Source organism: Balaenoptera ricei, chromosome X, assembly GCF_028023285.1.
Source record: "Balaenoptera ricei isolate mBalRic1 chromosome X, mBalRic1.hap2, whole genome shotgun sequence".
Classification (NCBI taxonomy): domain Eukaryota; kingdom Metazoa; phylum Chordata; class Mammalia; order Artiodactyla; family Balaenopteridae; genus Balaenoptera; species Balaenoptera ricei.
This window is the reverse complement of record NC_082660.1, coordinates 76,980,306-77,006,580: the sequence shown is the minus strand read 5'-3', so window position 1 is coordinate 77,006,580 and position 26,275 is coordinate 76,980,306. Positions and strand designations below refer to the sequence as shown.

General features: G+C 33.8%; 1 protein-coding gene and 1 non-coding gene across 2 annotated transcripts in view; both read right to left on the bottom strand.

The window, feature by feature from the left end:
- The window catches only part of DACH2 (dachshund family transcription factor 2), a 619,342-nt gene that overhangs the window by 388,274 nt on the left and 204,793 nt on the right, over positions 1-26,275 (bottom strand). The window lies entirely within an intron of this gene.
- LOC132358032 (U6 spliceosomal RNA) lies at positions 13,089-13,193 on the bottom strand. The gene has a single exon (XR_009500394.1). It is a non-coding gene; the product is annotated as a U6 spliceosomal RNA (small nuclear RNA).

Sequence of the window (26,275 nt, the reverse complement as noted above, 5' to 3'; positions counted from 1 at the left end):
TACCAAAAGATATGGAAAGCTATTTTCTTAAACATTTAGTAGTCCTGGAAATGAGCATATTTAGAAGCATAAGAGTATTACAACAAATTTGGAACTGCCATTATAATCTCCACAATCTTGGGTGAGTTACCCCACCCCTTGGACACCATTCCTCTATATTCGTAAGCTGAAGATGTCAGCTTAAATGACTTCTGTTCCTTCTATTTAATATTATAGGATCTTTGGGATAATACCAAGGAGCCTTCACTTGCCTCCATACGGGTCAATTTTTCCTGTCTTTTTATGGGGGGGCAATAACAGTCAGCATGGCTTATGGAGAATTCAATAGCAACTCTCACCCTTCAGAGTCTCGAGGTTTTTTTATTGGATCTTCCTACATTATCATGAATTCTTCTTTTCTGTGCATTAACTCTCCACAAAGGTAAATGGGTAGCAAACTAAACCAACTGCATTCTGAGCAACAATGTCCTTACTTCCAGTTAAGATTAACTATTTCAAATCCAAAATTGTTTTTTGTAATCTGAGTAGGATATTTCAAAAGAAATAGGCTGCCTATGTACACATTGGTAGTTAATGCACAATGTTACTACATTAAATTTTTTTTTAACATTAAATTTTTGATATGATGCAAACGTTTAAAACGGTGATGATTTTTTAAAGCTCTCTAAGTATAATATATATCAGCAAAGAAACACAAAGCAAGTAAGTTATCAGCCTTTAACGAGAAACAAATATTTATAAGTAATATATAAATCAAAATTGACTAGATTTGGAGTGACAAAGACAAGAACGAATTGATTTAATATTTCAGACTCTGAGTTTATACACTTTTGAGAGAAATGCTATTCAACAGGCAGGCCAAAAAGTATACATTCAAGTGCTAAAGAGAAAATATTGGCATATGAATAAATTGGTCTAGGCCATCTCCATATTTAGTGATAATTCATGATAATTTACAGCAAGTCATAACTATAAAACAGGTATGATTCTTACCTAAATTAAAAATCCAACGTAAAAAAAAAAGTCTAAGTTGACTGCTAAGTAACTGCCAGTCTCCTAAGCAGGGACAGTTCTAAGGAATGATTCACAATATGTATGTTCCCATGGTGGAAAGTACAGATAATGTGATGTGGAGCAATTAAAAGCATTTCCAAAACATTTAATGCTAATAACATGCTAATACCATATCTATGCTAGCAACCTAGCTATCGATGTTTCGGTAAATCATCTACCTGTAATGCAAACTATATTTGCAGTGTCACTGTTCAGCCATACGTTAAAACTATGGTCACTCACTTTTATTTGCCTGTTTAATAAGAATGGATTTTGGTATTAAAGAAATAGTTTATCATAGTTCTAGCTTTTATAAGCATTGCACTTCTTTCATTTAAACTGTTCTTTAATTATAACAATAATTACAGCTGAAATATAGAAATTTACACATCAAAATATGCCTTATAATATTATGTAGCCCCATGTGGTTACTGAGCACCTGAAACATGGTGAGTGCAAATTGAGATATTGTGTAACTAAAATACACACTGGATTTTGAAATCTTGGTACAAAAAATTAATAATGTAAAATATATCATTGATATTTTTATATTATTACATGTTGCAATGATATTACTTTGGATATATTGGGATCGATAAAATGTATTAAAATTAGTTTTACCTATTTCTTTTTAGTTTTTAAATGTGGAAACTAGAAAACTTAAAATTACACATGGGGATCACATTTGTGGCTCATCATATTTCTATTGGACAACACTGGTCTAGAATATATATAGTCATCTGTAAATATTGGTGCATCAAATGATCTTTGTTTTTTTAAACCTCATTTCGTTGATATTAAAAAAAAGAGTCTGAAAAAGACAAGATGAAACCAAGAGAGATAAAGGTGTCACTTGGTGATTCAGCGGTAGAAAAGAAATATGCATAGTGGCTTATTCCAGAAAAAAATACAAGATTAAACATATTGATTGGAAGATGTTGAGGCTGGGAGTTAGGTGCCCAATCACAGCTCTGAAGTTACTTTATTCGTTCATTCCACTCATCTTCATTGTGACATTTCTTATATCTTAGTCAGGTGTGCTCATGTCTCTCCAATTTAAAATTTAATTAATGTTTTATTTCCCTAACTGTATTTCAAGTTCCTTGAGGATCCCTGCATCTTTATATTTACTTATATACATTATTGATGCTAAAAAATTGTCGGGGTATTAGCAGTCATTCACTATTTGTGAGTTTTAAAAGTTGACCCAGAAAGGAAAATTTCTTATTTAGGAACAACTACAAATCAAGAGCAGTCCTTACAAACAAATAAATTTTTAAAATGCACCTCCAGATACCTTTCTTCAGTTGCTAAAGCCTTGCTCCATGTACGCAAAATGTCACGGCTACATCTTCCTGTAAGTTTGTTATACTATTTGCTCACCTGCAGCCATATGGATTTCACTGCCATTCAGAATTAGGCAGAGATAACATCCATGGTCATACTAGAGCAGGGCTAGCACCCTCTCCATTTAGGCCGCCCTAATGGGCTGAAAGCACCTTGTGGCCTTCTAAGTCAAAAGGCATGAAATAGACCTCCAAGAATTACGACCAGAGTTTGACTTTGGGGCCTTGCTTTGGACAGGTCATTTGTCAGGACAATCAAGATTGCTTCTGTCTTAGTCTCATTCTAAAGTCCAAGTGAAAAGGTCTCTAGGAACTGACGAAATTGTCCAGCTCATACCCTTCACCTATCTATCGCATTACTATTATAAAGGCTGTTAGTTGCAGCAGTTGTATGACAAAGAAACATAGATGTTTTAATTCCTTTAATATCATGTAGATCAGGTTTTGAGCCTATTGTCAGCTGTACCTAGGCAAGTGATTTGATACTAAGCAAGTCATTTAACCTCTATGTGTCTCCGATTCTTAATCTGCAAATTAGAAGTATTAACACCTACCTCTCAGAGTTATAGAAAAGACACACACACACACACACACACACACACACACACACAAGCACACATGAGAGACAAAGTATGCCTGCAGAGTGGTGCCTGGTACATAGTCTTTAATAATTGTGCTTAACAAGTTGACAGCTATTATTGGTAGTAGTGTTGTAATTAAGAACCTTAGAACTGTTAAATTGATACAGTTTATTTAATTGGTATAACATTTTTCTTTCACTGTAGTATAGTACATAATGAGCATCATATTTTGCTTTTCTCAAATTTCTTATCCATATTGTCTGAGTAAATCTCCTTAGAATTCCATAAGCAGCCTAAAGTTTTAAACCACAGTGACAGAACAATGAAAAAAATACTACTCATGGTTCATTTAGTGTTTATATTCACTTTTTTTCCTCTTTATCAAACTTAAGACAGATGCAGGTATTTTTACTTGCCCAGTCCGGGAAACTGAGACAAAGAGGAAAATCATTTAAACTGGTTTTAGAGACGGTTGTATTGTACTGGAAAACACTTGAATCCATCCATAGCTGCTCAGGTTTATAGTACCTACACATAACTGGAAATACTTAATTCAGGTCTCAGAATACTATGTTTTATTTGTTTCTTTGTTTTTATTTAAATAAAACACAAGGGCAAGAGACTTTACCATTATAAAAATAAAATTATGATATGGGTCGCGTTTTATTTAAAAATATAGAAGATACTTAGATCTTTGAAGACTCATGTTGATACTGACCAGGGTTCTTGGTCTTCCCCAATCAATAGAAGTTGACCAGAGGCCAGAGAAGAAATTCAGGCAAGGCTTTATTGGGGCCCCTGCTGGGGAGCAAGAACAAGTAACAGGTTGCCTTGCTCACTCACTGGCTCCCTGAGTCCGGGGGGCTAGCTCGTTCCTTATAAGGAATGAGGGTAGGGGTGTGTCCAGGGGTCAGGCTGGAGGGGTGGCTTAGGTGGTTTGCCCACCCCTTAGGTGGTGGTGTGTGCAGGGGGCATGCGCAGTACCCTGCTTTTGCTCCCAACGCCCAGTTTTTGCCTTGGGCTCTTCAGAAGTGGCAGTTCGGTTTTTTAGTCTTTTGTATCTTTCTGTCTAGAATTTGCCCCAACTGGGCATGCGTGTAGTTATTTTTAGACCCTATCGTTTCTTTGTATTTTGTTGCTCAAGGAGAGATTTGTCCAGGTGCAAGCATTGCAGCACTGCAGCAATGGGTCCCAGGTCCCAGGTCCCTGCCTGTCGCAATGTAGTCAATAGATATTTTACTGAAATGCAAAATGCAGATTATACGGCATTTAGTAAAACTCCCTCGCCTTGCTGATTAATAAACTGAAAGCTGAGAGAGGTGAGGTGATCAGTTAAAGATGACCTAACAAGTAAGCTACAGAGTCAAAGCCAGTATCTAGTTCCATCGCTTCTAGTATTCTTTCAACTGCACTATACTGTCATTTTTGTTTAAACTTCCTTAAACTTTGAGAGCATCCTTCTAACACAAAGACAACATTTTCAAAATGTTTTTGCTGTTTTCATGGTCAAAATACGTTCTCAAAATATTTCCATAGGGTGATGGGTGGGAAGGAGAGAGACTCTCTTTGTGAAAATAAAGGGTGGAAACATTTTGAAAATGCTATGAAAACATTTGGCTGCCTTAACAGCCTTAAAGAAAACATTTATTTTGGCCACAGTGACTAAAACATTTGCTTCCTTTGGAAATGCTTGCTGCCAAAATAAAGGTTTGTTTCTTTTTTCATATAGAAGCAAACATTGTTAAATGAAATATTTTGTATTATTGTATACATTATTTGAATATTGATTATGGCCACTCTTAGTGACCATCATTGTGCATAGAGTTTGTTTTGTAAAGAAATTAGGGATCCTTGTATTTCAAAACAGATTTAACATTCTGAAGTGGCAACTGTATTGCAACAAAATACCTACATGAGTAATGAGAAATTCAGTCATCCTGTTAAGAAGTTTGTCCTGTACAATGGTTATGTTCATGTAAGTAAAACATCTGGAGTACAAGGTATTGTGTATATCAAATAGCCAGAAGACAGACTGGCTGACTAAACTTTTTACATTTTAGGCTATAGTTGTATTTTCTTGTGGAATTATTCTGTATTCTAAGTATTTCTGTCTACTGAGTGCATAATACATATTAAGAAACTCAATTTGCTTCTACTTGGAGTTTATTTCTGTATCTAGGCTGATTTTAACGTATTTTATGTTACCATTTTAGCTAATGGTCTTCAACTCCAATCCTCCAAATCAAGTCACATACAACTGTATTCATGAATCCATACATGCATCAATTGAAAGGACCTGCCTACGTCTATAAGAGATGGGTTACAATTCACTACCTAAAAAAATCTACCAGTGTTAAGACTCTAATGATTACAGCAAACCATTGCTCACTTAATTTATAGTCTCACTGGGAAAGCAGTTCATCCTGAAGAAAATGGAAAAGGGAGACAATTTTTATCATAGAAAAGAGTAACCTGGTGACTCTCAATCCGAGAAACATATCAGAATTACCTGTGAGGCTTTTAAAAATTACAACCGCCTAGGCCTTACTCCAGACCTACTGAATTTCTTTTAAAGGTGAGTTTTAAGCCACAGGAGATCATTATAGGACCTATCCAGCACATAGCCACCTCAAACTCGGATAACTAAAAGGGATTGAAGTATCTGGGTTTGGTCTGATTCTACTAGAAATGAACAAACTTGACCTAGGTCGATTGCTGGTAACCAGCATTACATTTCTTGGCATTATTATTCAGATATAGTCAGACTATCTGACATTCTATTTCTGTTTCTGAGAGCCATCTCCTGTATTGCTTCCAGATTATGAGACCAGTGATAGTGCATTGCTCTAAGATCCACAACTGCCCCCAGCACAGGGGTCAGTAATGGAAGTTTACCCTTTTTCGTTCACTATTGCATTCTACAAAATTAGCCTGGGCTTGGTTTGTTTTTAGAATGAGACATACAATATTTTAAGGAGATGTCTGTACTTGTTATTTTTTCTACTTAGGAACAAAGAATACAAAACAACTTGTTTCCATTTTACAGTGCACGTAATGTGAGTGTTCTGAAAATTAAAACAAATGGAGAGGAAATAAATTGCAAAATGAATAAGAGAATACATGGATGCGCTCTGCAACTATGTCCAAATGGTAGCAGGCAAAAAGAGTTTAAGATTCCTTCTAAAGTATACTGTGACTTCCTGACTTTGATTACATAGCTTTTCCTTAAGTAAACATTAATGACAGAGCAAATATTCTTGTTGCCCAAAGAGGCTATTTTCTAGTAATTTTCTAGCCTATTTGTTTTAAAGCCTCATGCAAACCATACTAAGTAAACATTCTAAATAATTATAAAGAATAGATTTAAAGAGACTTTCTAATTCTTTTAATCAGCAGAATTTTCTTCTTCTAACAGTAAGACAATATTTTTCCAATCTTTTTTTTTTCTTCTTAGTTTCTTTATTAGTTTTTCAGCACAGTTAACTCTTTCTACGTTGACAAGGGTTTTTGTTTTACATTTTGTCATCTCAAAGTCTCATGACATCAGGCACCAGAATACACAAAAGTAGGCTCTTCACTTTGTACAGAGAAGAAAATAACAAATTCCATTAATAGTTCACTTTGACCAAAGAAGACACAATCTCCGATGGAAAGCCACACGCCGGAGTACCCAATATACATATATATATAATGTATAGATATTTATAGATCTCATCTGAAAGAACACGGAAAAAAAATCCAGGATTCACAGCACTATCTACAGTAAGAGGGATTAATTCTACCAGCTTTTCAAACAGTCACATTCTATATTCAAAGGAAGCACGTGAGTGAATAGAACTAACAGACTAACACTCCACTGGGCTCTATAATGGCTTAAGATGACAGAAAGGGGTGATGTGTGCCGAGGAAATGTGGATGCAGGTGTCCCCTCAGCCCCACACCCACCCACCTACCCTCCACAGCCCTGCATTTTTCATTGCTCTCTCCTCTTCTCTTTTTTACTCATTTGGGGGCTTTTCCAATCTTATAGCACAACAGTGAGCATTTAACATCTAGAAATATAATATACAAGGATACATTATTTCAGAAACAATCAGTCAGAAATGTGATGGTGAAAGTAGTCTAGCCTAAAATGTAATTTATGAAGTGAGGTCATCTGTAATCTTTATCATCCATACTGCCCAATATTGTTATTTGCTCATCATGATTCAGGGTGCATTCTTCCATAAATATGTATCTAGAGTCATATTAAACTTAAAATGAGAACTGTGGAGTTTTTTTAATGCAGTTACTCTGGGAAGGATTAAAACCTGTACCATCAATCAACTACTCATGAGCATCTACTAGGGGTAAGGTCCAATGTCAGATGATCTGAATGAGGGACAATAGAAAGTATAAGACGTGAATTTTGCTCTCAAGTACTTTACAAATGTAAGATATGAATTCATGAAGGGATATCTAACAATATAGGGAAATATAATATTAGATCTAAATACAGGTTATTCAGTTCTGTGCAGATTCAAAGTAAGATCTCAATATTGAAATAGATGGGTGAACTATCCTGCTGGATTACTGGCTATACTCACTGGCCTTATGAATATATGCTTGCATCATCAATATGTGAGATAAGCAGGACATATTTCATTAGTATACCTCCTCTACAGTTTTGTGTAATAATAACATGTAATTTTTTGTGGGTACTTACTATGTATCAGGAATTCTTCTAAGTTCTTTATGTATGGCAAATCATTTAATACTCTTAACAACGTTACAAAGTGTATATGATTATTGTCCTGCTCATTTTAAAGATCAGGAAACTGTGGCTCAAGGGATTAAGTGACTTTCCCAAGTCATACAGCTATTATGTTGGGTAATTGAGATTAGAGCCCAGGCAATCTGAATCTTGGTCCCACACACTGACTTGCCATGCTATGCTAACTAAAGAGTCAAAGAACCTAAAGAATCCTAAAAAGTTAAAGCTGTAAGGAACCATAGGAGACAGTGCAAATTCTTCCTCGTACACATAGGGAAACTAAAGCTCAAAGAGATGAAATGGCTTGCCTATCTATGATCACACAGCTAGTTAGAAAGAAACCATGATTGCAACCCATGTTTACTGATTTCCAGCCCCTGGGTCTTTCCATAATAATCATGATAATCCCTTTAAGCATTTCTCCTTTGCTTCATTTTTCCAATCTGGACTATTAAAAATGATGCATGTCTATAATTATCTGAGTTGAATTTGACTGTATACAAACAAAAGTAAATGGAAACACTGAGATATAAAGTGTGATATATAAAGTATAATAGATGAGAGATAGATGGATAGAATGAGATACAGATAATATAGATATATGGATATAACATATATAATAACTACCAAAACTCTGCTAGTAGATATTATTGTCCTCAATTTACGGATTAGGAATCTGAGGCTTATAGAGATCAGATAACCAGCTTAATGTCACACAGCTAGTAAGTAAATTCAAAATCAGGTCTGCTTGACTTTAAACTCCTATGTCATTTGTACTATCTGAGTAGTGGTTGCAATATGAAAATACTTTACAACTTTTACCCCATGGAGAAAAAAACTTTGTGTGCTTTTCTTTTATAACAAAGATCATAATTTATTTTTCTAATTTACATGTAGTTGATAAGAGTGGTTTTAATTAAGAGATCATTTATAATTAGACATTTTATTATTTTTAAAAAGTTATTTTTACTAAAATGTCTGTTATGGTGTGGAAGAGAAAATTTTAACCCAAACTGTCATTGAGTATTTTCAATATAGAACTGTCATTTATAAAAAAAAAAAGGTGAGCTTGAAAAAGGAATACAGGTAAACAGTCTTACATGCATGCTCTATGAAAGAGTTCTATTCTCTAGGAATTGAAATATCAAATTAAATAGATATTTAGTGAGACCCTAGCTAGTGCAAAGTGCTCTGCAAGATCTCCTCACCATATTAGGCCCACATGGCCAGTTTTGTGTGAGGCTTACCAATTTCATCATTGAGCCCACCACAGTTCCTGGCATAGTACCTTACACACAAATGTAGTTTGAGTTAGACTACAGAAAAAGTATACCCAGTTCACAGAATCAAACAGGAAAGAGTATATAATAGGCTGTTTCAAAGAGTTGAAATGACTACAGCCAGATAAATTATATTTAAAGTGAATCCAATTATGAGCCCACATTAAGTTTGTCTTCTCTGAGACCTGGAAAAACCTAAGTCCATATTCTGACTGAAAAACCCCAAACAACTGCATCGTGATTTTGGTCCTTTTTATTTCCTTTAAAATATAATAATATGTGTTAAAATTAGGCATCTATACATTCTGGTCCCTGCAGAGAAGAAATTTGAAAATTTAGTCACATACTGCTCCTGGACAAACTCTCCACTGTTCCTTCCCCAGATCTCAGTTAAGGAAGAGCTTTAATTCCATTGCATAGCCCATTATTAGGAGTTCTGTTACTGTTGTTGGATGATTAAAAGGAAGGAAAAGTACTGACAAATGAACACCTACTATGTTCTGAGCATTATGCTAAAGTTCACATCAACTTAATTTAATTCTCTGAATAATTCCGTAGGATGGGTACTATTATCCCTATTTTAAGACCAGAAGCTAACCCTCAGAAAGGCTAACTTGCTGAAGGCCAGCCAATAGATCCAAACTGTAGCTCTCATCTGTCTGACTCTAAATCCACTATATCATATGCATGTATTTCTTGACCTAGTATAGGACAAATGACCCTTCCTTAATTTCTGATAAACAGAAGAGCACCTCCTCAGAGTGGAAGAAACAAACTCAACCATAACGGAATAGAACAAGCAGGGCCTGAAGGGTGGAGTTGTGCCTGGTCATCTCATTTCACTTGAGGCTTGATACATCTTGCATCTCCATGATTTACCAAACTTGGATAAAGGCAAAAAAGATAAAGGGGGCTAGTACTTCACACTAGGAGTTATTTTTAGGTTACATGACAGAATCCAAATAAGTGGACTATAGGTTTCACAACTGTAAATCTGGTGCAAACGAAAGAAATTAGGAAATGATTAAACAACAAAGACTGTGACAGAGGAAAACTAAGAAAAAGTGGAGCTGATTCAGAGGAAGGAGTCAGTGAAGATTTTATGGAGGAAAGGAGCCCTTAGCCAGGTCTCAATTTGGATGGGACCTGGACAAGAAGATGCATGGTACACCCATTCCAGACTAAATCATAGAGATAAGAATGAAGCTGTCTTGGGACCAAAGAGGAGATAAGCCTGCAAGGTAAAAATGAGAGTACGATGGGAACAGTGAAAATAAATAATAACAATAAGTTGCATGGGGCTTTCCAAGTACCAGGCACATTTCTAAGTGATTTATATTGTCACCACATTCTGGCAGAAATTCTGAAACTTAGGCACAGTTAAATGATCTGCCCAAAGTCACACAACAGGTAGTGTTAGAGCTGGGATTTGGAACCTATGAAGTATGATTCCAGAGTTTGTTCAATTAACCACTACAATGATACATTAGAGGACAAGCATATTCAAGCAAAGACATATAGGTACCACTTCTCTGTAGTCAACAATTAAGCTTTTCAATGCAAATTAAGAGGAAGCAAATATGTAGGAGAAATAGGTAAAAACTAGGCATAGCCTATAACTGGTCGAGATTCATAAAATGTATTACTTATGGGGAATGTGATTCACTATAAACTATAAATAAATTGAAATATATTTTATTTTTTAATTAATTTTTATTGGAGTATATTTGCTTTACAATGTTGTGTTAGTTTCTACTGTACAGCAAAATGAATCAGCTATACATATACATATATCCCCTCTTTTTTGGATTTCCTTCCCATTTAGGTCACCACAGTGCATTAAGTAGAGTTCCCTGTGCTATACTTTAAAAGAATTAACAGCACTTACAACATACTTTAAGTGGATCTATTAACTTTATATCCTTTTAATTCATAATCTGATCACTTAGAAAGATTAAGTGGAAAATTTCAAAGATTTTTAATTACCCTTTTTATCCTAATCTTCATATTACATAAAGTTTGATATACTATTATCAAACAGAGGTTAAAACTATGCACACACACAGCTACATCTATACACACTACATATTTAAGAGCAAAGGTGGGTAGTCAGCTCTCTCTCCATTGACTCTTTATTTTAGGTATTTTTAAGATAATAACATGTAGGAAGTCATATACAGTATTACTATCCCAACAATCTATACTAAGAAATGTTATCCACAATTACCATTGTTCAATTTGGCACACTAAAATATATGGTAGTATCTGAAATATGTTTAAGAATTACATTTAAAGTTTAAGACATTAATTTTCAAACCACATATATTTTTCTGTATCTATCTATCATATATGACAAACTGCAACCATTGTAATATAATGGCAGTGTTCTTATAATTAAAGGCAAATGCTTTTCTTCTTTAAATACCTTGATTTTTCTATTAAACAATGACCACTTAGTTGGAAAATGTAAATAGTGTGTGTAAAATTTTGATTTAACCCTTCCCCCACTTCTTTCTAAAGACAGCATCCAAAAAACTGAATAAGTCAGGGTGCCTTTGAAGATATTTAATTAAAATCTAATCCCACATTCTTAAAAGCTCACATAAATTAAGCTGTCATTCAGGAGATTTATGCATTCACATTTGCATATTACGTACAATTCATCAATTACTCATGTTTGAAAGCAATGCCTTTCCCAGGGTGCTGAACTGCCAACAGTGCCAACAGGCACATGCAACCCACAAAACCATACCTACTGGTACCTTGGAGAAAGCCACCTCCATATGGTCCTTCATTTGTACATCCACAGAGCTCCAAGCACACTTAGAAAAATATGACCATTGTTTGATGGATTCTATTCAGCTAAATTCGACAGAGATGAACATTTTACTTAATCTTGGTGCAATTGTATAGTGGTGGCAATTCAACAATCCTTCTTCCACTCATGGCAAGTTTTAAGATTGCAGTAAAGATACAGAATCGTTGCTGAGCTTCAGCATCACCAGTCAAAACAGTTAAGCTAATATTCTCTGCAAGTTGATAGAAGGCAACCATTTGTTTAGCATGGCATATTTGAGAATGGTAAAAAAAAAATGTAACAAATATATACCAGTGTGTGTGCATACATACATAATACATAGATACACATACACACAGAGAGACAGAGAGACTTGAAGGTGAAAATATCAAAGTGTGCAGTGGCTCATTCAGAACACTTGGAAAGCTTTAGATGTGGCGAAAATAAAATGCCCATAACTTTTCCAGACTGTGTTTTTTCTTAAATACTATTTTTGGGAAAAAATGGCAACTCTTTAATAGCACAATGTCTACAAGCAAACAGATGCAAAGACACATTTTCCCCATGAGCTATAAGCTGTTACAAGATACCTTTAACTTTTTATACATACTGAGAAAATAGGTCACTCTGGTAGTCCCAAAGGGAAAATGGTACACTTATAAGCTACGATATATAACAAAAAGAAACACAGAACCCAAATGACATAATGGGGTAAGCTCAGCTACTGCCACAATATTTTACATGAGCGTATTCCTTAATAGTCAGTATAATTGTTTTAGAATTCCAAACAACTGCTTGCTTTAAAAAGTGAGGCCTGAACCAGGGACATTTCTCCTTTCATACGCAATGCCTTCTCCTCTCTTTCTAAAATTTGTCACCAATTCCTTTATCGTTTAGACATCCAGAAAACTTCTAAAACTTAGAGCGACTGGTAAATTTAAATGATCTTCTCTCATTTATTTTATATAAGTTATAAGCCTGTGTACTTGCACGTGTGCATACTGCAGCTAATGTTCAGCAAATGACTCATAAAAATTCAACTCTGTAAAGATGTTTTGAGTGCCCACTATGCACAAGGCACTGTGTTAGATGTTGTGGGGAGTATAAAGATGCATTATACATGGTCAGAACTCAAAATATAATAAGAAAAATATACATGTACACTAAGGACTAAAATACTGACATAAACAATGCATTTCGAGGACAAAAAGAGAGAAATATTCATCCTGAGGAGACCAAAGAGGGTGGCATTTGATCTGGTTCTTAAAGATGAGTATGATAAATGTGAAGATTGTTTCATAAATGTGCATGCTTTGTAGAGAGGCCATGCTAATCTTTCTCTGTATCATTCCAATTTTAGTATATGTATTGCTAGAAAAAAACCACATAATCAAAACTAGCTTGAGAATCTAGCTAGTGTTCAAAGCAGGAAAAAAACCAACACGAATATATGAGATAAACATTGTATCTTCTAGTTACATACTATTTTCCATGGTACATACAGCTGGTTTAGTATAAACTGTGCTTTTACATATATCAAACATTGACCATTAGCCAGTCTTAATGTCAATTGCCATTGGGTATTAACTTGTTGCTGAACATTAGTTGGAATATAAAGACAGCAATAATAGTGGATTTATTCTATCAGAAAACAATATCTGCCTTTTATTCCTATCATCCTCTTCAATTTTCAAAATCCTGATTTCCCCCAACAGGTAATAATATTAAGTGTGTATTACTTTTGTCATATAAATTTAATGTAAAACATTCCTATAAGAGGCAGTATGTTTAGTATCTGGAATGGGAGTAAATAGTACTGTAGAATAGAAGATTAAGTGTGTGTGTGTGTAGAATAGAAGATTAAGTGTGTGTGTGTGTGTGTGTGTGTGTGTGTGTGTGTGTGTGTAATGTCACTCTCTCTGGCTGTAATTTAACCCTGAGGAAAAGTATTTGAGTTTGGTTTGAACGAAAAAAATCTCTCATGAGTTACCAGGTTCAGTTAACAATGTTAGCAAAACAACTGATATTCAATGTGTCCAATGCTCTAGCATTCAGTGTTTGTTAGTTTTACAAGCTTTCTTCAAATCCTCCATCTCTAAATGCTGCAAAACCTACATGGGTTTTAATTATGATCAAGAAGCTCTCAGAAAAAATCTATATGGACAGATTTTTAGAATAACTAATTATTCATTGTAACAATTCAACTAATTAAATAATGTCTGAAATATGTTATTTTAAATAATGCAGTGTAGTGGGGACATGTACAACATAAGGTGATTATATCTGAACAGTTAGTGATCATTTACTATTATAATGTTTTTGCCTTACAGGACAAAAACAGGTCTTTACTTAAATCATAACTGCTATTTACAACTGAAAGTTGTCTTATTACACTATCTCTCCCTAAGTGAAGAATAATGTATCATGCTGCCATCTGTCTCTTTCCAAGAAATATTTCTCCCTTCTTTCAGGAAAAAAAAAGACTATACCCCCACAACTTTATTTCTTCAGATGGACACAGACCTAATACTGAATAATGTCTTATTGAATGATTAGAAAATAGTTCTTCATTTCCTATGCTTACTGTGGTAAAATCCTTATTTCATATAGGGAGGAAAATGTTTCCTAGGTGAAAAATCATAGCAGAATTCAAACCAAAGAGAATTCAAGTTTTGTTAATAAATAAAACTGGCATAAATCCAAATAACAAGGCTGACATTTTACCAGATATAGAACACTCCATCCTAAGTTACTCATTATTCTAAACATTAATTAAAACTAACTAGTGAATTAAAAGGTATTTTAAGCCAGAAATAAAGAGGGAAAAAAAGTCTCGCAAACAATCACTATAAATAAAATATTAAAGTGGCAAAACTTACAAGGTTGTCAGTGTTCTAAGTTTATTTTTAAACATATTAAGATAGGTATAGTATAAAAATATTTTATGCTAGGAATGAGTGAACTGAATGAGATATCTGCTCCGTTTAGAGGCTATTTTGATATACTGGTTTTGTTCTAGTTCAATAGTTATAGAAAAATCTATAAATTCATTTCCGGTTCTAACTGAGTCATTGGATTAAAAAAAAATTTAGCTCAGCTTGTGGTTTAGTAAAAATAATAATGATAATAATTTGGAGGTTTGGATTCCACCAATTAGTAAGGCTTATTGCATTTTTAGATCATAATTTAGTTTAGTTCAAATCCTTATTTTAGATAATAGCAAAGAGCTAGACTAATGACTAAATTATAGCACTGTGCAAAAATATCTCTTATCTTTTGACATATAATGTGTATTTTAAGTTAAGCATAATATCTTCCACATTGTATTAATTTTTATTTTACTTCCTCTTTATATTTTCTATCTAACAAAACTGTCCTAATATTAACTTGTGCAACAAATATGCTACATGATAGTTGTCTTCAAGAATCTGATGATGCTATTATATGACATATGGCTGGCAGTGCGACTTCTGTGTTGGAAAAGGTATCACCTAACAAGAAAGATAAATGTCCTGTCCACTGTGAAACTCTATATGTTGTTTAGGCAAGAAAATCATTGAAAATGACAAAAGGTATGTCAATCAAAATATAGATATTAAAAATCCTTAAATACATATATTGATAATCCATACTGTGCTAAAAGAAGCACAATAAGCAGAATATTTTCTAAATTATAACTTTAAAGAAGGTCATAATTCTTTCCCCAGGCACACCTAAATATGAAACCTTCTTACTACTTTTCTGCAACAGCCGCACCATAAGCACCCATCAATTTTGCTGTCCAGAATGTTGTTTCAATCAAAATAAGATTAACAGTGCCACAGTAGAATATCAATGAAATATCTAACTTACTGAGAGCATCTGTCAGGATAGAAAGAGGCAGAGTTTCGGTAGGAAACACTGTTAAGTTCCCATTTTCAAAGTTGGAGAATAAGGCAATAACAATCTCAATTCATTCAATTTGATATAGCAAATGCTTATTGAATTATTAATATTTACCATTGGTTAGCACTCATTATCAATCTAGTAGAACTTGGAAACTTTACACAAAAACATAGGTGCATGCATAAAATATGTATATATGTGTGTATATACATTTCCACATCACCAGAGCCTAGTAGAATTCATGGCACATGGTAAACACTTAATAAATGTTTATTGAATGACTTAATGATTTAATCCACTTTAATTTTCCACAGGTAACTCCCTAAAAATGTATTGTCACATCTCTTCTACCAACAATGTTATCTTTGTGAGGCTTACTGCGGACTGGGGGTTAAAATGGAGAACATTAAATATGTCTTCTTCCAACTGCTGATCCTTATCGCTTTGTCCCTACCCTTCCCTTCCTAAGCCCCGCAGGCTAAATAAACAGCTAAAAGTCTTTAACTTCCAACATATTAGACAATATCACATTATAACTGTCTTTTGGGTTTTGTTGTATTTTGAATACAAGTCTTTAACATGATGACAAGACACACTCCCTAACCTTGTTCGGTGGGTGCATTAATTTCTAGGAGTAACAAGCTTGGAATCAGCATATAGAGTGGTATTTTACAGATGCCTTAACTAGAAATAAGATGAGTTCATAGCAAAAAGCTCAAAAAAGAATTGGCAATATGCCCACTAGCTTTCAATTGACATAATGAAGAGAGTCCCTGACATCTTAAAAGAAGGAGTTAGGGCTTCCCGGGTGGCGCAGTGGTTGAGAATCTGCCTGCCAATGCAGGGGACACGGGTTCGAGCCCTGGTCTGGGAAGATCCCACATGCCGCGGAGCAACCAGGCCCGTGAGCCACAATTACTGAGCCTGCGCGTCTGGAGCCTGTGCTCTGCAACGGGAGAGGCCGCGATGGTGAGAGGCCCGCGCGCCGCAATGAAGAGTGGCCCCCGCTTGCCACAACTAGTGAAAGCCCTCACATAGAAACGAAGACCTAACACAGCCATAAATAAATAAATTAATAAAAAAAAAAAAGGAGTTAGAATTAAATAAGTAAGTGAAGACATGCTCAGTTAAAAATGGAATAAGGACAAATGATAAATGGCATTCCAATAAATGATAACAAGAAAATAATAAGATAAATAAAATGGACAATAGCTTACAAAGTTACAAATGTAGGCAAATGAAGAGGAGAGCTCCCTAAATGACATCCAAGTACTTAGAACATTACTGTAGTCAGCAATACTCTAACACCAAAATGTAAACATGCAGCTCTATATATTTCATGGTGTTCTGCTTATATTCTATTTTATTATTCAAGCACAAATGAACTTGACTCATAACCACTGACAGTTACTATATATTTCTAGATGGAAAATACTGTCCAAATAAGAATGCAGTAACCAAGGCTTGCTCTGGTAATTCTTTCACATCTTTCATTCTTAAGCAGAATTGGAACTTTCTAATCACTTCTGGTTGCTGATACCAAGAAACAATAAGATATTACTTAGGAAAAAAGAAAAGAGAGTTCAGCATCATTTCTGCTGACACCATGATTTCACCCTTAGAACATTTTCTAAATTACAAGGTTAGGTATTTGAAGCCAGTTACCCCAACATGTAAAATAGCTTTATGAGCTTGAAGAAGCCTCACCAACCATATTCTGTCTATCACTATAAAGTACCAACCCCACTTCTACCATTCAACAACTTATCCATGTAGCCTACTACTTTCATCTGCAATGTTAGATTTGCATTTAGATTGTGCAGCCATGGGGAACCATATAGCACAGTCTTTAACACCTCCAGCTTCCTTGCCCCAAATTGGCAAAATAAAATGAATTTATCAAGGTCTTCAAAGGTCATAGTATAGGAAATCAGTAACATATAGGGAAAACAAATGCATTATCCCATTTTTGTGTTTACTATACAGAGAGCCCCAACTGCAAAGCTCTTCAGGTCATTCATTCTGAAAAAGCATTGAAAATGAATATATTAAAGCAATCTTTCTATGTATTGAGATTAAAAGTAGGTAATTCTTTTTGAAGTAACAAATACTCTAAACCACCTTTTTAAAGCTTGTAGGAATCAAGTCAGGGCACAGAAGACTTAAGGCATCAACGTGATATCCCACAACATTATGTACACATCTCTTCCAGGTTGTCAAAATTATGGCCAGTTTCATTGGATCTGGTGCCCTTTACTTCAAAGAACCTACAGATATCTGTCAGAAACTATGGTATCTGGATGTGTATTCTGCTAGTCAAGAATGTCACAAATTCAAAGCCATAGTCTTGGGTGCTCCATGCACTTAAGCATGATCTGATGGACACCACAGGTTCCTTTCAAAACGGAGCTGTTGGGAACATGCAAGTATCCCTGACAATATCAAGACAGAGGGTTTGCAAAGGAAGCAAATATAGCTCACCTCTTTTTTGGACATGCAAATCTCTGTCCATACCTCTTTTCTGAAAGGATAGAAGAGTTCCAAATATACCAAAAATTCTCATTTGTGCATTTTGATTAAGTTGAACTTTATGACATTATCAAATATTTTGTTATTTGTCTCTCTTTCTCTGAATTTAAAGCTGTAGTATATTTCAAATTTTATATTTTCACTAGAGTAAAAAATCAAATATTGTCATGGAAGAAAAACTATCCATACTTTTTCTTTCAGAGAAAAACAGTAATGTAAATTTATAAAAATTGTTTAGTTTTGAATTATGATTTGTAGAAATTTAGGAGTCAAGAAAAAGCATAATACTGAGCTCAGCTCTGTTCTTTTCTTAATAATATATATTTCTTTTCTTATTGACACTTTGACTTTCAGTCATTCTTATTCATTGTAAGCCTTCCTATTCTTAGCAGCTAAAAGCCATTCATCCTTCTGAGGCCACGCTATTCTCTATCTTTATCTATACCTGTCTTAAGGCATTTACACTTCTTACCTTTTATTTAATCAATACAGAAATACATGAATTATTTCTCATATTAGATTCAAGGGGCAAGCAGGAAAAACATGTGTCTCCATATACTCCTATAATGTCCAGTACAGTTCTTTGAAAATTATCATATACATGAAAATAAAATCATACACATATAATAGGCTTAAAGATAGTTAACATGTTTTTCAAAGTATAATAATTAACAGAATTGTTCAGGGAATGGAATATTATAGTTAGTATGTCATAGAGCTTTGCTGAATCTGTGCAAAATGACTTTAAATTATGCTTAAAGTCCTATAGTTTAATATCTTTAGAAATGTTAGAACAATTTCCTACCTTTGCAAATACAAGCTTATAAATAAAATGGAATCTTTCTCAGATGACCAGAGATCTTGCTATAGCTTAGGGTCATCACTCTGAACATAACTAAACATTGTGCCATAGAGATGCAGAGAGCAAATAAAATTGAAATGAAATGTGTACTGATGCCAAGATACTTCTTGAATTGCCTTATCTTGCCATATTCTCCTCAAAGTTAAGTACAACTCCCCAGAGAAATTTGTTTAATTGAGTATTTAAAGTAGTTGTTTTTCAGTTAATCATGGTTCTGCTGTAACATTACCAAGCATTTCCAACCCGCTCTACAGAATGAGCAAGACATCCATATACCATTTAAAAATATATACTATGCAAGTATATATGTATATATACTTATAAATGTATAAATACATATATACAAAATTTACAAATGTATAAATACATATATATAAAAAACCATATAATATAAATACATATATATATATATACAAAATCATTCAAAACCATTATGATAGGAAACAGCTTATAATGATGAATAGACATTCTGTAATTCTTCATTGTATTGTGGACTTGTGAATTTATTTGCCAAAAGGAGTGAAGAATGTATTAATTAGGTGAACAATACATGTACAATCCCCCTCCTGCAGAAATGCTCTCATTTCAATGGAAAAATCTCACGATGACAACTGATTTTCAAATTTCAGTTTTGTATTCTCTACTGTTCATTTCCCATTCATCATCTGCATTAATTTCACTCTATTCATTCTGCTTTTGTGTCAATATAATGTAAAAATATAACAACCAAAACATCACTCCCAAGGAAGGAATTTATTCTAAGGATAATGTTTGTTTTATACAAAAATACATCTATGAGAAATATAAAGAAACTATTCAAGTCAGAGTGAGCTACTGAGGTACTCATATATTTATAGTTTAATCTGTTATTTTCCTTCTCTTTCATTCTCTATCTTATAACATTTGATTTTATATCATAAATGTTTTTCAATTAAATAGAAAATGAACAACACTTTTTTGTCTACACATATAGATGGGATCTCTTCAATGACATTTCTGTGTGGATAGCCTCCCATAATCTGTATATAAAGGTTTTTGGTCAAGGTCATGCTAATACATTCCAAAATAATTATCTTTTTGCTAAGAAGTTCTGAGTCTATATTATTTTTTCATACATGATAGAGAAAACTTATCCAATGAATAAGAGATCAAAGCTTTGAAAGGGTAAATGTCAAAAGCAAATTAGACCTCTGATGACATGAACTCCAAGGAAAATCAAATACAATACTTCTTCTATGAATTTGTAATTGCATACCAGAAAGTAAAGAATAAGATAAACATTTTTCTGTTTGTTTTTCACTTTCACAGAAACTCCATCGTTATATGCTTTTAGATGGCCACATTTTGCTGACATTTACAAACATTTCATGTTGATCTTACATGGGTCACATCAATCATCTATACAGTTTCAATGACACTTTGTTAAATAAACTGTCATGAAAGATTTATAGAGAATTTGATAAAAGTAAAGAAGATGTAGTTTAGCTTTTAAAGATGCATTACTCCTTTTCTGAGGGGTAATATCACTTTGAAAATACCACTAAGCTTTTCTAGCAATAAGTAAAGAAAGCAAAAAAAAATCCCTTTCTCCCATACTTTTATTTGCATAACATTCTTCTTCCAAACATAGGAGGTGGGAGTGGGAAAGAGAACCATCTCAATTCAATGCTCCTTAGATTTAATGGTTGTGCATTGATCCCATTTTAAGAAATATTACATGTAAGTTAACAGCATTCAAAATTTATCCACTAAAGAATTATTAAATAAATATGAGTCCTTAATCCATTCATGCAAATAAGTGCTTCCCTCAAACACTTGAATATTGTATTTTGAATTGGATGGTATATGATGACAAAAATGACACAAATTATTCCTCACACATTATTGAGGCATTCAAGTGCAAGAGGGTTACACTGGAATTCAGTGTAAAAAGCTACACTGGAATTCACAGATTTTTTTAGCATGAATAATTACAATATGATACCATTTAATTTAATTTTAAGCTAGCAGCTGCCTTAAGCACCTGGCTAGTTTTGTTGTTTGTTTTTTTCATGAAATTAAAAATGGGTATTACTTTGACTTAGACTTCTAAAGTAAGTCTAAGTCTAGAGGCTGAGGCTCTAGTAGGCAAGCAGTAATGAAGCCATGTTATGTTAGCAATTATATATCTCATTGTGGTGGGAGAGTAGGCAATAAAGATTTTGTTAACGTCATGGATCTCATTTTTTTTTCATTTTACATGTGAATTTGTTGAAAATTACTAATTTAGAATATAATTCCAAATTGTGGCACTGTTCTAGACTCCCTTGTAAGTTTCCTTGCCTAATGATCTATCGATATTTGCTGAGATATTTCCTTTGCTATCAATTCTCAGGAAAAATTTAAAATCTTTCAGATCACTGAGTTTTGTTGCCTGTAAAACAAGGATACACTCTGATAATGAATAATTTATAATCTAAAAATTTCAGATGCTTATATTTAAGATAGCAAACAATACATGTTAGAACCCAATAATATAAATGCTTAGTACAATATTTTGCAAAGTTAAATGCATACTACTTATTCAATATTAAGACATGTACTGGTTATGTTTCTAAAGATGAGATTTGATCTGTTATATAATCACATATGTGTTTTAAAAATAAGCTCTATTATAATAGAATTCAATTCTATAATTGGTTAGAGTACACTAAGCATTCTTTATGAAAAGAAAGTCTGGAGAAAGCTTACATTTTAAAATGTTTAAATGTTTAAACATAGCATTCATAATTCGTTTACACATAGCAGTTTGAAATTTAGTAATCTTATAGTAATTAAACAATATTGTATATAGAGATATGTAAAAAATCTTTTTCTATTTCAAAGGCTAAATTTCTCCTCTGATAACATTTACTAAATTATTGTTACACATTTTAGTGCCAAAATATCTTTTTTGTAAGTTTCTTTCTTTAAGAAACCACTATGACCCCTAACATGTTTTACTCATGTGACAGTAGGCTGAGGTTTTGAGCTTTTGATTCTCTTTTATTTTTAAGTAACCAGCTCTTCATTTGTTATGAAATCAAGGGAGAAGTTTCTCTCTTACAGGAAAATATAGTCAGAACGCTCTATGACATAAATCACAGCAACATCCTTTTTGACCCACCTCCTAGAGAAATGGAAATAAAAACACAAATAAACAAATTGGACCTAATGAAACTTAAAAGCTTTTGCACAGCAAAGGAAACCATAAACAAGACCAAAAGACAACCCTCAGAATGGGAGAAAATATTTGCAAATGAAGCAACTGACAAAAGATTAATCTCCAAAATTTACAAGCAGCTCATGCAGCTCAATATCAAAAAAACAAACAACCCAATACAAAAATGGGCAGAAGACCTAAATAGACATTCCTCCAAAGAAGATATACAGTTTGCCAACAAACACATGAAAGGATGCTCAACATCACTAATCATTAGAGAAATGCAAATCAAAACTACAATGAGATATCACCTCACACTCGTCAGAATGGCCATCATCAAAAAATCTACAAACAGTAAATGCTGGAGAGGGTGTAGAGAAAAGGGAACACTCTTGCACTGTTGGTGGGAATGTAAATTGATACAGCCACTATGGAGAACAGTATGGAGGTTCCTTAAAAAACTAAAAATGGAACTACCATATGACACAGCAATCCCACTACTGGGCATATACCCTGAGAAAACCATAATTCAAAAAGAGTCATGTATCAAAATATTCATTGCAGCTCTATTTACAATAGCCAGGACATGGAAGCAACCTAAGTGTCCATCGACAGATGAATGGATAAAGAAGATGTGGCACATATATACAATGGAATATTACTCAGCCATAAAAAGAAACGAAATTGAGTTATTTGTAGTGAGATGGATGGACCTAGAGGCTGTCATAAAGAGTGAAGTAATTCAGAAAGAGAAAAACAAATACCGTATCCTAATACATATATATGGAATCTAAAAAACAAAAATGGTTCTGATGTACCTAGGGGCAGGACAGGACTAAACACACAGATGTAGAGAATGGACTTGAGGACGGGAGCAGGGGAAGGGTAAGCTGGGACGAAGTGAGAGAGTGGCATGGACATATATACACTACCAAATGTAAAATCGATAGGTAGTGGGAAGCAGCCACATAGCACAGGGAGATCAGCTCGGTGCTTTGTGACCACCTAGAGGGATGGGATAGGGACGGTGGGAGGGAGACACAAGAGGGAGGAGATATGGGGATATATGTATATGTATGGTTGATTCACTTTTTTATAAAGCAGAAACGAACACACCATTGTAGGGCAATTATACTCCAATAAAAATGTTTTAAAAAAGTAATTATATCAAAGTAATGGTACACTAAAAGTTACATATCAAAAGAAGGATCTATTATAATTCTATAAATGTCTTCAAAGTAATGAATATGCTCAATTAAAATCATATGTGTGGATTGAAAAGAAAAAAAAAACGGAGAAGTTTCTGAGTTGTTAAAATTGAAGGGGGAGCAAACTTGATTTTCAAATTAAGTCTTGACTAGCAATTCAATTGCACAAACACATTTTGAGAATCACTGGACAATTTTACAGTAAAGAGTAAGTAATGAGGACATTATTAATATCATACAAAGGCAGCTTCTTATTATAGTCCTATATATAAAAAGACATTCATTATCCTGTGCATGGCATTTTTATTTTATCAAAAAAATTTTTGAGTAAAGGAACTTAACTTTGGGACTAGAAATAGCTAAGTATGCTACTTAATAGCACCAGATCTGCACACTTACTATCATGTCAGAGATGTTTTCATTACAAAACTGTTGCAATTCTAATCATTAAATGTGCTAAAATGAAATTTAGGAGACTCTTATTCCAAGTAAAACTAAACATTATCTAAGAAAGCAGAAACTACAAAGAATGAACCAGGGCATTTTCATTATCTTTAATATTTACAAGTTAAGTTTGGTAAGTTAAAAGTCAGTGAAATATATCTGTATCCTACATTAATTTGTCACACAAACTTAGAGGTTAGTAAAATATGTTTGAATCCTCATGAATCCAAATAAGCAAACATATAAAGCCTACAGCATGGTGTCAGGTACACAGTGAGTGCTCAAAGGTTGCTTTTAAATAACTGAAGGATTCTCTCAGAAAGCATTTTAAAGAAACAGTTAAAATTCTTGCAAAAGTATAATTAATCTTTTCATAAATATTTTTGAGAAGCATCCAGATGCCTTATAATGGTCTTTAAGAGTTTATACAGCTTCTAAGTTTCATTAGGTCCCATTTGTTTATTTTAGTTTTTATTTTCATTACTCTAAGTGGTGGGTCAAAAAAGATCTTGCTGTGATTTATGTCAAAGAGTGTTCTTCCTATGTTTTCCTCTAAGACTTTTATAGTGTCCAGTCTTTAATCCAGTTTGAGTTTATTTTTGTGTATGGTGTTAAGGAGTGGAAACCATAAAAAAGATGAAAAGACAACCCTTAGAATGGGAGAAAATATTTGCAAACGAATCAATGGACAAGGGATTAATCTCCAAAACACACAAACAGCTCATGCAACTCAATATCAAAAAAACAAACTACCGAATCCAAAAATAGGTGGAAGACCAAAATAGACATTTCTCCAAAGAAGACACACAGATGGCCAACAAACACATGAAAAGATGCTAAACATCACTAATTATTAGAGAAATGCAAACTAAAGCTACAATAAGGTATCACCTCACACCGTTCAGAATGGCCATCATCAAAAAATCTACAAACAATAAATGCTGGAGAGGGTGTGGAGAAAAGGGAACCCTCTTGCATTGTTGGTGGGAATGTAAATTGATATAGCCACTATGGAGAACAATATGGAGGTTCTTTAAAAAACTAAAAATAGAATTACCATATGACACAGCAACCCCACTACTGGGCATATACCCAGAGAAATCCATAATTCAAAAAGACACATGCACCCCAATGTTCATTGCAATACTATTTACAATAGCCAGGTCATGGAAGCAAACTAAATGCCCATCCACAGACGAGTGGATAAAGCCATAAAAAGGAATGAAACTGGGTCATTTGCAGAAATGTGGATGGACATAGAGACTGTCGTACAGCATGAAGTAAGTCAGAAAGAGTAAAACAAATATCGTATATTAATGCCTATATATGGAATCTAGAAAAATGGTACAGATGAACCTGTTTGCAAGGCAGAATTAGAGACACAGAAGTAGAGAACAAACATATGGACACCAAGGGGGAAAAGGTGGGGTGGGATGATTTGGGAGATTGGGATTGACATATATACACTAATATGTATAAAATAGATAGCTAATGAGAACCTGCTGTATTAGCACAGGGTACTCTTCTTAGTGCTCTGTGGTGACCTAAAGGGGAAGGAAATCCAAAAAAGAGGGTATATATGTATACATATGGCTGATTCACTTCGCTGTACAATAGAAACTAACACAACATTGTAAAACAACTATACCCCAGTAAAAAAAAGGAAATTAAAATAAAAAGTTTATACAGCTTCTATAAATATCTCTTCCAATCTACAACTTAAGCTTCTTAGGGAAACAAGTTTTAAGGGTAAAACGTGTTATAAAACAACTGAAGAACAAAATAGCATGTTACTTTCATGTTTGAAGTGAAAAAAATGTTTATTTTTGGAATATTTACACGACTTAAAACCAATTATTTGTGATTAAAACCATCCCTCTTATTTCTTTTACTTTAAAATTGTTTAAGCCCTTATATAATAAGTACTGTGTCTATATAGTAAATTTTGCCTCACATGCTTAACCCTTTATCTTCAAAGAAATCTTTATAATTTTTCCCAATTATACTATATCTAGCTCTTTCTGTTACAAATTCTTTCGTACAGACTTGAACATGAAACCAACTTCTACAACCCATTATAATAAATATCTCTTATTTACAGAAGCTGAATATTAATTGAGAACCAAAAAGCTGTATTATTTCATGACCATATCGTCACTATCAGAAGTCCTAAGACGACCTACTATTAGTTTCCCCTCAGGAATAAAACTGTATTCTTTAGCTTGCATCAAAAAACAGGCCACAACCAAGACAAATGTACTTTTTTGCTACATTTCTTCAGTCCATTATCTCCTTCATTAATCACATTCTATCAGCCCCTGACTGGGTGAGCAGCTTTATTTCCAGATTGCGTGTT